At 46.8% G+C, this 10781-nt stretch overlaps 1 pseudogene; it reads right to left on the bottom strand.

The window, feature by feature from the left end:
• Positions 1–776: 776 nt before the first annotated feature.
• Positions 777–1145, bottom strand: LOC126062697 (60S acidic ribosomal protein P1-like; annotated as a pseudogene).
• Positions 1146–10781: the final 9636 nt, after the last annotated feature.

Raw genomic sequence — 10781 nt, 5'->3', positions numbered from 1 at the left:
CAGAGAAGCTTCAGAAGTTAGTCAAGTACAACTTAGGAGACTCTTTGGAAGCCTGCTACTTCAGCAAGTACGTTAAGGCCCTCGGGCCTCTGCCCTAACATTAAATCCTAGATATTGTACATAACACAGGCACCAAGTGCACTGGCATTTAGTGGAGACTCTAGATTAAAGCCAGTCAAGGTCTGAATTCTTCTATTGTGTTTCTCCTGCTCTGCTCGAGAACCTTTGTTCTTTCCTACTATCCCAACCAACCCTTAGATTTTGTCCCTCCTTTCCAGGACCCTGAAGGCCATTTAAGGAACTTGAAGCGGTTCAGCAGTGACCAGTGAGTCTTGCATGTCTTGGCATTTTGTAAAGTGAATCAATTTCTATTCCAAGCTATTAACTTTGTTAGTTTCTCAAAATACACATTTGAATTCTTCTTTTATCTCATTGGTGCAGCTGAGAACTTAACTGAATCTTCCCCACTGCTTCAATATTGCTGTGAAAACCGAGCATTTGCTGAGGGACAGTACATACTCACTAGGTATGAATTAAACCCTACAGATGCAGCAGCCACCAATCTGCCACAGAGGGTCGGCAGTCTACAGATCCTTCCTCCCCCCAGCCCTGTCCTTAATGCTGTAACTTGAGGTGATGGTGTTAAGATCTCCCACATGGGGGTGGGGGCAGGGAAAAAAAACAGCTACTATGTCATGGTAAAAGAGGCAAGACAATCTTTGCAGGCCACATTACCAAACAGTGGAAAGATCAACAGCAGCAAAGAATTTAGGTTTTTATTGAACACATTACAAAGGGGTTTAGTCAAAAAGACCAAAGCCCATGTCATCATCAGACTCTTCAGATTCCTCTTTGTTTGCTTCTACTTTCTTCTCCTCAGCTGGGGCAGCAGCTGTGGAGGGGGCAGGTCCTCCAGCTGGTGCAGGGCCAGCTGCTCTGGCAGGTCCACCAGCCCCTACGTTGCAGATCAGGCTCCCAACGTTGACATTAGCCAGGGCCTTTGCAAGCAAGCCAGGCCAGAAAGATTCCACGTTTACACCGGCTGCTTTAATGAGGGTATTGATCTTAACCTCCGTCAGGGTCACCTCGTCGTCCTACAGAATGAGGGCGGAGCAGAGGCAGGCGAGCTCGTAGACGTAGGCCATGGCGCCACAGTGCTGGGCTGGCGGGTGCCCGGCGCAGTGCTAGTCGCCGGATGAAGTGAGGGCTTCACCCCAATGTGGCCTTAGCTTCCTTGGAAGAACCAAGCACCTTAGCGGCAGCTGAGGAAAAGCGGATTGTTTTAATGTTTAGAAAATTCTTCCTCATATTAAGCTAAACACTGCCTTCCTGTAATTTCAACCCTTCTGTCCTATTCTGATCTTGTGAAGCTATGGCAAATGTCATTCGTTCAGGTCCAGCTGTCAATCAAACGTCTAAAAGACAGCCGATGAGACCCCCTGAGACTTTTCTCCTTCAGCTTAATCAACCCTAGTTGCTTCAGCTATTCCTCAAATGTTCTCACTTCAGATTCTCACTATTCTTTCTCTCTATATCAGTTTTCATTAGCAGTCCCTTTATTTATAAATGGTACCCCAGACCTACATGAAATGCTCTAGATTAAGTTCTCTTCGACACAGGATAGAGAAAGACTATCACCTCCCTTGTTCTGGAGACAGTATTTCTTTTAATGCAGCTCAGAATCTATTAATTTCTATGGCAGCCACAGATCATAGTAGCTCCTTTATCATATCAGCATTTTGAGGTTACAGTTAACCGAACTTATTGTTGTTTTTGGTATATGCCACCCTTAAGCCGTATCTTCCCTCATTCTCCTGGAGTTAACTCTTTGGGTGATGAGTATAAATCTTAGCACTTAACTCTTAAATTCGTTTCGTTCAATTCAACTAACACTGATGGAGCACCTGCCATGTTTAACTGTGGTCAATTTGATCCAATGTCCTCATCCCACTAAGATCTTCTGAAATTACCAGACTGTCACCCAAAATATTAATTCTCTCCTCCAGCTCTGTGTCATCCACAAATCTGATGGGTTTGTCTTCCATGTTTTCATCCGATCCCAGATAAAACTGTTAAAGAGTATTGTGCCTCCCAAGAGAACTATTTTGAAAGAAGGAATATCTAAATGATGTCTCTCTTCAAATGGAGGTTATAACTGGGTTTTTGTTTTACTTTGTTTTTGGTAACTTTTTATTTTGATACAATTTCAAACTTACCAAAGAATATTAATAATAGTGCCAAGTACCCCTGTATGCTCTTTACCCATTTGATGAAACACATTTTCATCAAATGTTTACCTTTAGCCCTACTTGCTTTATTCTATCTGTACACTTATATACATGCATATTTTTTCCTGAACTCTTCAAGAGTGAGTTGAAGACACCAGGTCCCTGTTCCCCCAATAAATAGACACTTTAGTGTGTATTTCCTAAGGACGAGGGCATTCCCTTACACAACCACAGTACAGTTGTAAAATCAAGACATATAACATTGGTACTATGATTATATTATATTAATATTATTATTATAATGTCCCTTATAGCTATCCTCATCCCTGTACCCCCTCCCCTTCAGTCCAAGATCCAATCAGGATCATACATGGCATTCAGTTGTCATGATACTTTAGCAGGAGGCTATGGTTTTAATACTTTTGCCTTTGCTAAAAACAGTTTGGAACCTATTGAAAAATGCCAACCTAAGAAAAACGGTTTAACGTCCTACCTTCAAAGGATGAAGATTTGGAACCTCTGAGGATAGCAAAACAGATGTGCCATGGACTCTGAAAGTAATTCCTATGAAGCTTTCCCAAATATTTTAAGCAATGGAAGCCCTTGGGACAAGTGCCGCCTTCTGGTGAGATTACTTTGAAGGGAATATCCTCAAAGACAGAATGACTCCTAGGGCATTTGCTTATAAATTTGCCTCATTACTTCATAGTCAAGCTACACACCATCTTAGAGTTTCTGCTCCCAGAGAACAGGGCCTATGTGACAGACATGTTCTTCCTGGCTCGTTGGTTAAAGTCTTGGGCTAATGGAGCTGAACCTCAGGTTTAGCCCGCCAAAAAGGGTATTTATACTTGCCATAGGCTGAACCCTTAACTCATTGGTCATGAGGGAGGCAAGAAGACAAATGAAGGTGTACAGGGTCATCAATTACCAACAACTCAAATACATGATGGAGTGATGGAAGGGGGATAATGTGGACTTCCCACCATACCCATACCATAATGGAAACCTAATAAACAGGAAACTACATCAACAAGTACCTGGCAGCAGGCTGTATGGTGTTCTGCCAAACTAAAGCAACCTGGACTCCAATCAGAACTCAAGTTCATGTTGACCAAATTACGTTTCTGTAGATTTCTTCCCCATCATTCAGGTTCAAAGCCTTAGAGCTTAGTGCTTAATCCCTCTCCTTCTCCCTCTCTTCCTAACAATCAGTCAGTTACCAAACTTTTTCGTTTCATCACATGTATTCTTTCCTCTCCGTTCTGAGCCAGGTCCTCCTCATCCAGTCTCCTTACTGGTTTCCTGGTCTCCAGTTTCTCTCCTAACCAATTCATTCTATATACTACCACTAGGTAAATCTTCCCTTAAAAAAAAAAATATATATATATATTACACTCTTATATATATATATATATATATATATATATATATATATATATATATATATATAATTTTACACTCTCATTCTCATACTTTCAATAGCTCCCTAAAAGACACAAGATAAAATCCAAATGCCTGGGACCTGTGTTTAAGTCTCTCCTTGTGTTTCCATTTCAGATCCAGCCAAACTCACTCATGCATGAGCAAGCCATCTTCTTGGGCTTTGCTGATGCCATTCCCCGCCCTGTTCCACTCAACTCCACCCTCACTTCCTTAAATACCTGGGCTCCATGGCTGCTTTTGGGAGGACCCCTTCCTCCAAGTCCTGCAACCCTTCCCTGGGACCTGAGTGTTGAAAGCATTTGGCATCTGTATCATGTATTTGATGCTTGGTGCATGGCTCCTGTGTGATTGGTAATTTGAAATGCATCTACTCTTCCTCATCAGAAAGACTGCCAGCCCTTCAAGACCAGGGCCATGTTTTATCTCTCTTCCCATCTTATGTTTAATGTAATGCCATTTATATAAAAAAAATAGCTGGAACATAATGTATGTTCAGTGCTGTTGATCATAGAATTTATTTGAAAAGGGTCTATAATATTAACAGCCAAAGTATATTGAGCACATAATAACCATCACAGTTCCAAATACTTTATATGGATTATCTCATTTACTCCTTCCACAACCTGGTGATCTTGGTACAATTAAAATCCCCATTTTACTGATGAGAAAAGCTGAGGCTTAGAGAGGTTAGGTAATTGCCACATGGTCACCCAGCTAGTGAGTGGAAAAACCAGTGTTCGACCCAGATAGTTCCATTCCAGAGCTCACACTCTTCCTAACCACTGTGTTATGCTACATTTGAAGAGGACAGCTCTCCCTCTCCCCCACTTAAAAGATGTTAAATAATAATAGTTGTGATGTTGATGATAATAGATGAAAATCAACCAGGGAAAGTAGGGCTCTGATCTGCCCAAGCCATCTTCTTTAGAGTCTAATAACTTTACTGTCGCAAAGCTCTTCTCATGTATAGATTCTGTCCCTTCTTGTAAGAGAAGGTAAAATCAGCTTCAAAGTCATGTTAAGAATTTGGCCTGGCCTGAGGGTTTTTTTTTTTTAAGGGTTACTTTCTTCTTATTTCATTTTTTGGTAAACAATAGCACAGAGGAAGCCTCTAATCTCAGGGGAATCTAAGTTTTACAGACCCTTGCCTTTGTTTCTGAATCCCAGGCCAAGCCAGAAATTTGTAAATTTTTCAGTTTCCACCCCACATTTCTGGGGGCCTGGGACTGAGAAGGATTTTCTGGGAGGGCAAAAGAGGAGTGAGGCTGTGTTTTCTCACCATTTGGGTCAAGTTAGGGGTTCCACTGGGGCTCTCCATTTCCCTATTACTCCAGAAAAGAAAAGACAGAAAATAAGAAACATTATGTGTGTTCAGACTGTGTTCACAGAAGACATCTCAGCAAGGCAGTCCCTTTTGAAGCCAGCTGATGTCACCAAGACAGGGCGGGAAGATGGAAGAAAGAAACAATAGAAGAAGAGACAAAGAGGAGTAAAGATGGAGCAAAAAATGAAAATGGAAAACATTGCAGATGGGTGAGAGGAAAGAAAAGAGAACAATGGAGGAAAGAGGAAGGAGAATTCTAAGCCGTAGTCTTCTGTGCATCTGCCTTCTCTCACCCCTAACCCTGGGGTGAAAGTTTCAGGCCCCTCCTTGTAATGCTAGAGGCTACAAATACCCTTACCCTCCAACCCCCGTGCTGGCTCCGGGCGCCCAGAGGTTGCAAACACGGTAGGAGGGGCGGCTTGTAAACAGTTTGTGCAATTTTCCTCAGGCGGTGCCCGTTTTCTGGTGCCATTTCTTTCCTTTCAGCCCTCCGGGAGTTCCCCCTCCACAGACCCCAGCCAGGCTCCAGTGGCCCCCCTCTCCCTCCATTCCCCCATCTCTCCGAAGGGGCTCGCATCTCCCTGATGCGCTCCGGTCTCTGTCTGAGCCATCAATCAAGGGTGGCAGGCTGGGGGAAACATGAAAAAGAGCCTATTTGGCTATTAACATCCCCTCCCGCTTTGTTGTCTCTCTCCTCCCCACTCCCCGACCAGCCCCCCAAGCAGCCCCTCCCTTTCCCCCTTTTGCAGGAGACAAAACCAGACTGACAAGCTGAAGACTCAAACATTAATCAAACTGCGCTCCGGAACAACCTTTCCCTCGCATTAATAAATACATTTGCGGCCCCTCATTGGACAGTTGGCCTAATTTGTTTCTGTTTTGCGGGGTGGGGGGAACGGCCGCGCCCGCGCCCCCCGGCTCCCAGCAGCCCGGTGCAAAGCAGATGTTCCGCCGCGGACGCGGAGCTGCGCCGAGCCGCGCGCCCCGGAGGCCGCGGTTGCCATGGCGACGGCCGGGCCGCCTGCTGTCGCCGAGCCCGCTGTCTCGCCCGCTCAGTGATTACCTCCATCTCCGCCGCGTTCGCCATACGGCCCGGATTTTAATCAGTTCCCCTCCCCCTTCTCTCTCCCCTTGGCCTGGCCGAGCCCACCCTCCTCTGCCCAGCCCACAACCTCTCCAGCGCCCACATCTCTGGGACTCGTTAAGAACGACTCGCACATCCGTGATGGTGCTGAGGAAGGCAGAGTGCAAGCGAGGCTCTGCACACCCGCCCAGGGTTTGGGAATGACTGGCCCAAGTTCCGAAAAGGTTCTGTGCACCCGAGGCCATCCTTGATGGCACTGGACCTCTGAGGTCCGGCTCCCAGCACAGTCTCTAGAAGAGTACTATCCTCCCCTCCCCTTTTTGATTATGTTGAGGCAGGTCACCTGCGGTCCCCAAGAGAGGTGAGGCAGGCAACCATAGTTCCCTTTCCCTTCCTCTGTACCGGACTCTTGGATTCCGAAAGTGCTAGAAATGATTTATTCTGCACTGACTGGAGGTGGGGAGGGTTTCTGGGGGGTCAACTCCCAAGCTATGTGTGGGAGCTAAAGCCCGTGGTTTCTCATACTGAGGGGGGGAGTGGTGAGGCACAGGCCTGGTACTCAAATGTTGGAGGCCTGGCCTGAGTTAGGCCAATGGTTACTTTAGCCCCTTTCCCAGCACACATAGACACACAGACACACACAGACACACTGCTTCCCATGATGCTCCCAGGTTCAGTGTGGCTTGTTTATAGGTGGTCTCAGATGCCTTCCCAATAAGCAGCCTTGCCAGTGATACTCTGTGTCCCTTCTCCAGGCTTGGTAGTGGGGAGGGTGTGGTTCTTCAGTGAGGCATGCAGGGCCCTGGGGAACCTACTAGGCTTTCTGTTGGGGAGCAGCGTCCCGTCTCTGAGACTCTGAGGCTTCATTACAAGATTCTAACCAAAGGCACCCTTTCCCAACATCCCTGACATCAGGGCGGGGTAATAACAGAGGCCTATGTGTCAGAATCAACTCCACAGCAGTGGGTTTTATTTTTATTTTTTATCATAGGCAAGGAAGGAGCCCTGGTGGTGCAGTGGTTAAAGTGCTAGGTGGCTAACCAAAAGGTCTGTGGTTCCAATCCATCAGCTGCTCCACTCATGGGGAGAATGATTTAGCAGTCTGCTCCCATAAAGATTACAGCCTTGGAAACCCTATGGGAGAGTTCTACTCTGTCCTATAGTGTTGCTATGAGTCAGAATCGACTTGACAGCTCACAACAGCAACAACAACAATGTAGTCAAGGGACGCTTAGGAGGACAGAGGGGCTGGGAGTGAGGGCAGCATGGAAGCAGGACAAAACATTCAGGAGAGGAGGATTAGATTCTGGGTACAGATCCCACATTCCAAACTAAATCACAAGCAAGGAAGCCCAAGGTGGATGGAGTAAAAAATAATTTCACTTATGGGGAGCGACCCCCTTGGAGTGGTGAGAAATGGAACCACACTTGTTCCAGAAGAGCTATCAGTGCCAGGGAAAGCTTGCTTAAACACTCCCACGACATTCCATATGCCAGCCTTGGGCCCAGTGTTTGCTGCAAAGTCCTGAGCAGTAGCAGCGAATGAGAAGAAATGCTACTCTGGGCTCCTGTTCCTCTGAGTTGACTAAGTATCCTCATACTAGAGCTAGAAGGGCCTTTAGAGATCTAGAATAATCCTTCATTTCACAGACGAGAAAACTGAGACCCAGAGAGGGACTATAATTTGTCCAAAGATCCCAAAGCTAGCGAACGGTGGAATCACGTTGCATTTTCTGTTATGGAGGCTGCTGACCCCCCTCCCTCTTCTCTCTCAGAGGCAACCGGCTGGGAACCCCTGGTTTCCAAGAGGCACAAGCAGAATCCCAAATATCTCAAGTCTTTCCAAGCCCCTAGTCACCCTGTCTCCTAAAGGCCTTTCACCTGAAGACAGCTCCACTGGGATGACAGCTCCCATTGGACCTGGCTGGCCCAGGGCCTCTCTCAGGGGGTAGTGGGTGGGGAGGGAGCTTTTGTGGGGCCTCCCTCAGTGGATTGTCTGCAGCTCTGTCTTTGTCTGTCTGTCACTCAGAAGTGAACCATGGGGGAGAGGTCAGGCTGGCTGGTGGAAAGGGAGAAAGAGGCTTGTCCCTGTCAGAGAGGGGTAGAGAAGAAGGCAGGCGGGGGCCACAGCTCCTTCAGCCTCCTCATCCCCCTCTCCTCTCCCACCTCCTCAGCTTCCTTAGGGAATTCCAGACTTAGGCTCAGGAAGGAGCAGACCTAGGTAATGGACACCTACTTGTCTTAGGACCAGGGCAGCAACTGCCCACAAAGACCTTTCTTCTTGTCTTGCCCTGTGAAATCATGGGTCTGCTTTGGAGATCTGTTCCCTTGCCCTGCCTGTCTGGATGAAGAGGCTGCACAGGGGTGTAACTCAAGCCTGCTGGGAAGGGGTTCCATTGGGCTCCCCATTCCATATAACCACCACTCTGGCTTCATGCCTGTGCTTGCCTGTCTCCCCTGCATCCCACCTGCCTCATCCGATTCCCCAGGCTCCCCTTCTTCCCACCGCAATCCCAAACAGGCCCATCCCCTGAGAGACCCTGTTTTCAGGCTGCCCAGCTTCCTCTGTACTCTGATGCATTTCCCCAGATTGTGTAGTTTCCAATCTCTCCTTGTTTCCCCTGCACACGAATCTACCTCCCCAGATTCAACTGTTTTCAGGCTTCTCTATCTCTCTCTCTGCCTCCTGTACACAAGCTGTCTCCCTAGATCCTGCTGTTTCCAGGTTCCCCCTTGTTTCTCCGGTACACAAATTGGCCTCTCTGGGTTCGGCAGTTTCCAGGACCCCTTTGCTCTCTCACTAGGCTGTTCCATCTCCCCAGATTCAGCTGTTTCCAGGCTCCCCTCATTTGCCCTGTACACGGATACCTCTCCCAGGCTCTGCTGTTTCTAGGCTCCCGTTTCCCTTGTACACGGATCAGTCTCTAGCTTATGTTGATCCCAGCTGCCTAAGGGATTCAGCAGGTTTAAGGAAAGTGGAAGAAAAAAAAAGATAGAAAGAGGAGGAGAAAGATTGTCACCAAAGAAGCTTCTTATTTCTCTTGTGACCCAGAGCCCTACTAAGCAGCTTGCATACAGCAGCCTCAGGGCCTTTGACACTACAAATAGGTCCCTTAAGTCGATCTGCCCTGGGGACACCCCAGGATCTGAGCTTTAAGCTGAACATCCTTTGGAGCGGCCCAGGCTTGGAGTGGGGTGTGTGTGTGTGTGCTTTCGTGCACATGCACTCCCAGTGGGACAGGCAAGAAAGAGACTTATCAAGCCCTGAGCCATCTCTCAGACCCCAGCCTTACTTGCCTCTCTTCTGCTATTTCCTCCTTGCCTTCCCACCCCTATTTGCCTCTTTCCTACCTGGTGCTGCACCCTAGTTTCTCTTCATTTATTCAGATAGAACCTAAAAAAAAAAGGATACCCCAAATGCACCCCCAGAACAAAATGGATACAGAGCTAGAGGCCCACACATTTGTTCTTCAGGTTTTCAGGATGTCATAGTATGCATCTCAGTCCCTGGAAACTCTACACCTGGCCTAGCATCCTGGCCTGTTCTCCAGCCTTCAGAATGCATTGTTTCGTCTTTGATGCATAAAAGCAGACTTCCTGCATCCTGATTCTTGGATCCAGGTGTATTCTGTCAAATTTTCCAGGATTCTTACCTTCTCTGATTCTTTCACTACTGCCCTCAAAGTTTCTGCTGGAATCTGAGGAAGTGCATCTGATTTCCCATCTCCTTCCTCTCCTCACACCACTACCCACCCAGTAGTCCAATCTCAGCCATTTTGTCAGCCAAGATGGGGCAGCGCATAGCAGGGGCAGGCCCTCGGGGCCCAGGGCAGTGCCCGAACAGAAGAGAAGCCTTTCTTCAAAGGCAAGCCCACACTCGGACTCAGACCTCACTGCTCCTGGGACCAGAGAGCAGCCTCCTGCTCAGCTGAGCCTCAGTTTCCCCACCTGTCGAGTAGCGATGACAATACCTGCCAACCTCATAGAGGCAGGCAGTGCAAATCAAATTATGTATGTGGAGGAAACATTTCTTTTAAAGCGCACTTGACAAATGTGAACTTTTTACATGAATCATATTAAAAGAAACCTGTGTGTGAAGCTATTTGGTACATAAATTCTTTCTTTGTCTGAAAATAAATGCAGTGGATGGTAGGCATTTATTAATTATCGAAAACATACTATTGGAGTTGGTTTTCCTAGAAACTGTACACAATATCTGTATACGGTTGTCAATATTCATTGAACTGTAGACTTAAAATGGATGCATTTTAATGTATGTAAATTATACTCAATAAAGCTGATTAAAAACATGCAAAGAAAATTGTGAATTGGGGTTTTGAGTCAAAAGCTCTGCTATTTTTCTTTCATTGCCCAGGAAGGCACTCTTTGTCAAGGAAATTATATTTCTGAATGTTAGATTCTGATGCTGTGTAGAAAGCATGCAGTGGGGCAGAGAGGATGAGCAGGGTTTCAGGAAACGTTCATTCCTGCCCTGGCTCTGCCACTTGTTAGTTGTGTGACATTGAGCAAGTCATCCACTGAGCTTTAATTTCCTCATCTGAGGGTCTACTCCAGCTTGCTTTCCCAGAACCAACAAACTTCTTCTTTCTCCCTCAGAGTATAAGATTTATTTAATGCCCAAGCCCCTCAACATCCTTCCTCAACCTCCCAGCTACCCTGGGGTCATTCAGAAGAGTTG

This window comes from Elephas maximus, chromosome 19, assembly GCF_024166365.1.
Source record: "Elephas maximus indicus isolate mEleMax1 chromosome 19, mEleMax1 primary haplotype, whole genome shotgun sequence".
In the NCBI taxonomy this organism is placed as follows: domain Eukaryota; kingdom Metazoa; phylum Chordata; class Mammalia; order Proboscidea; family Elephantidae; genus Elephas; species Elephas maximus.
This window is presented reverse-complemented; position numbering and strand designations above follow the sequence as displayed.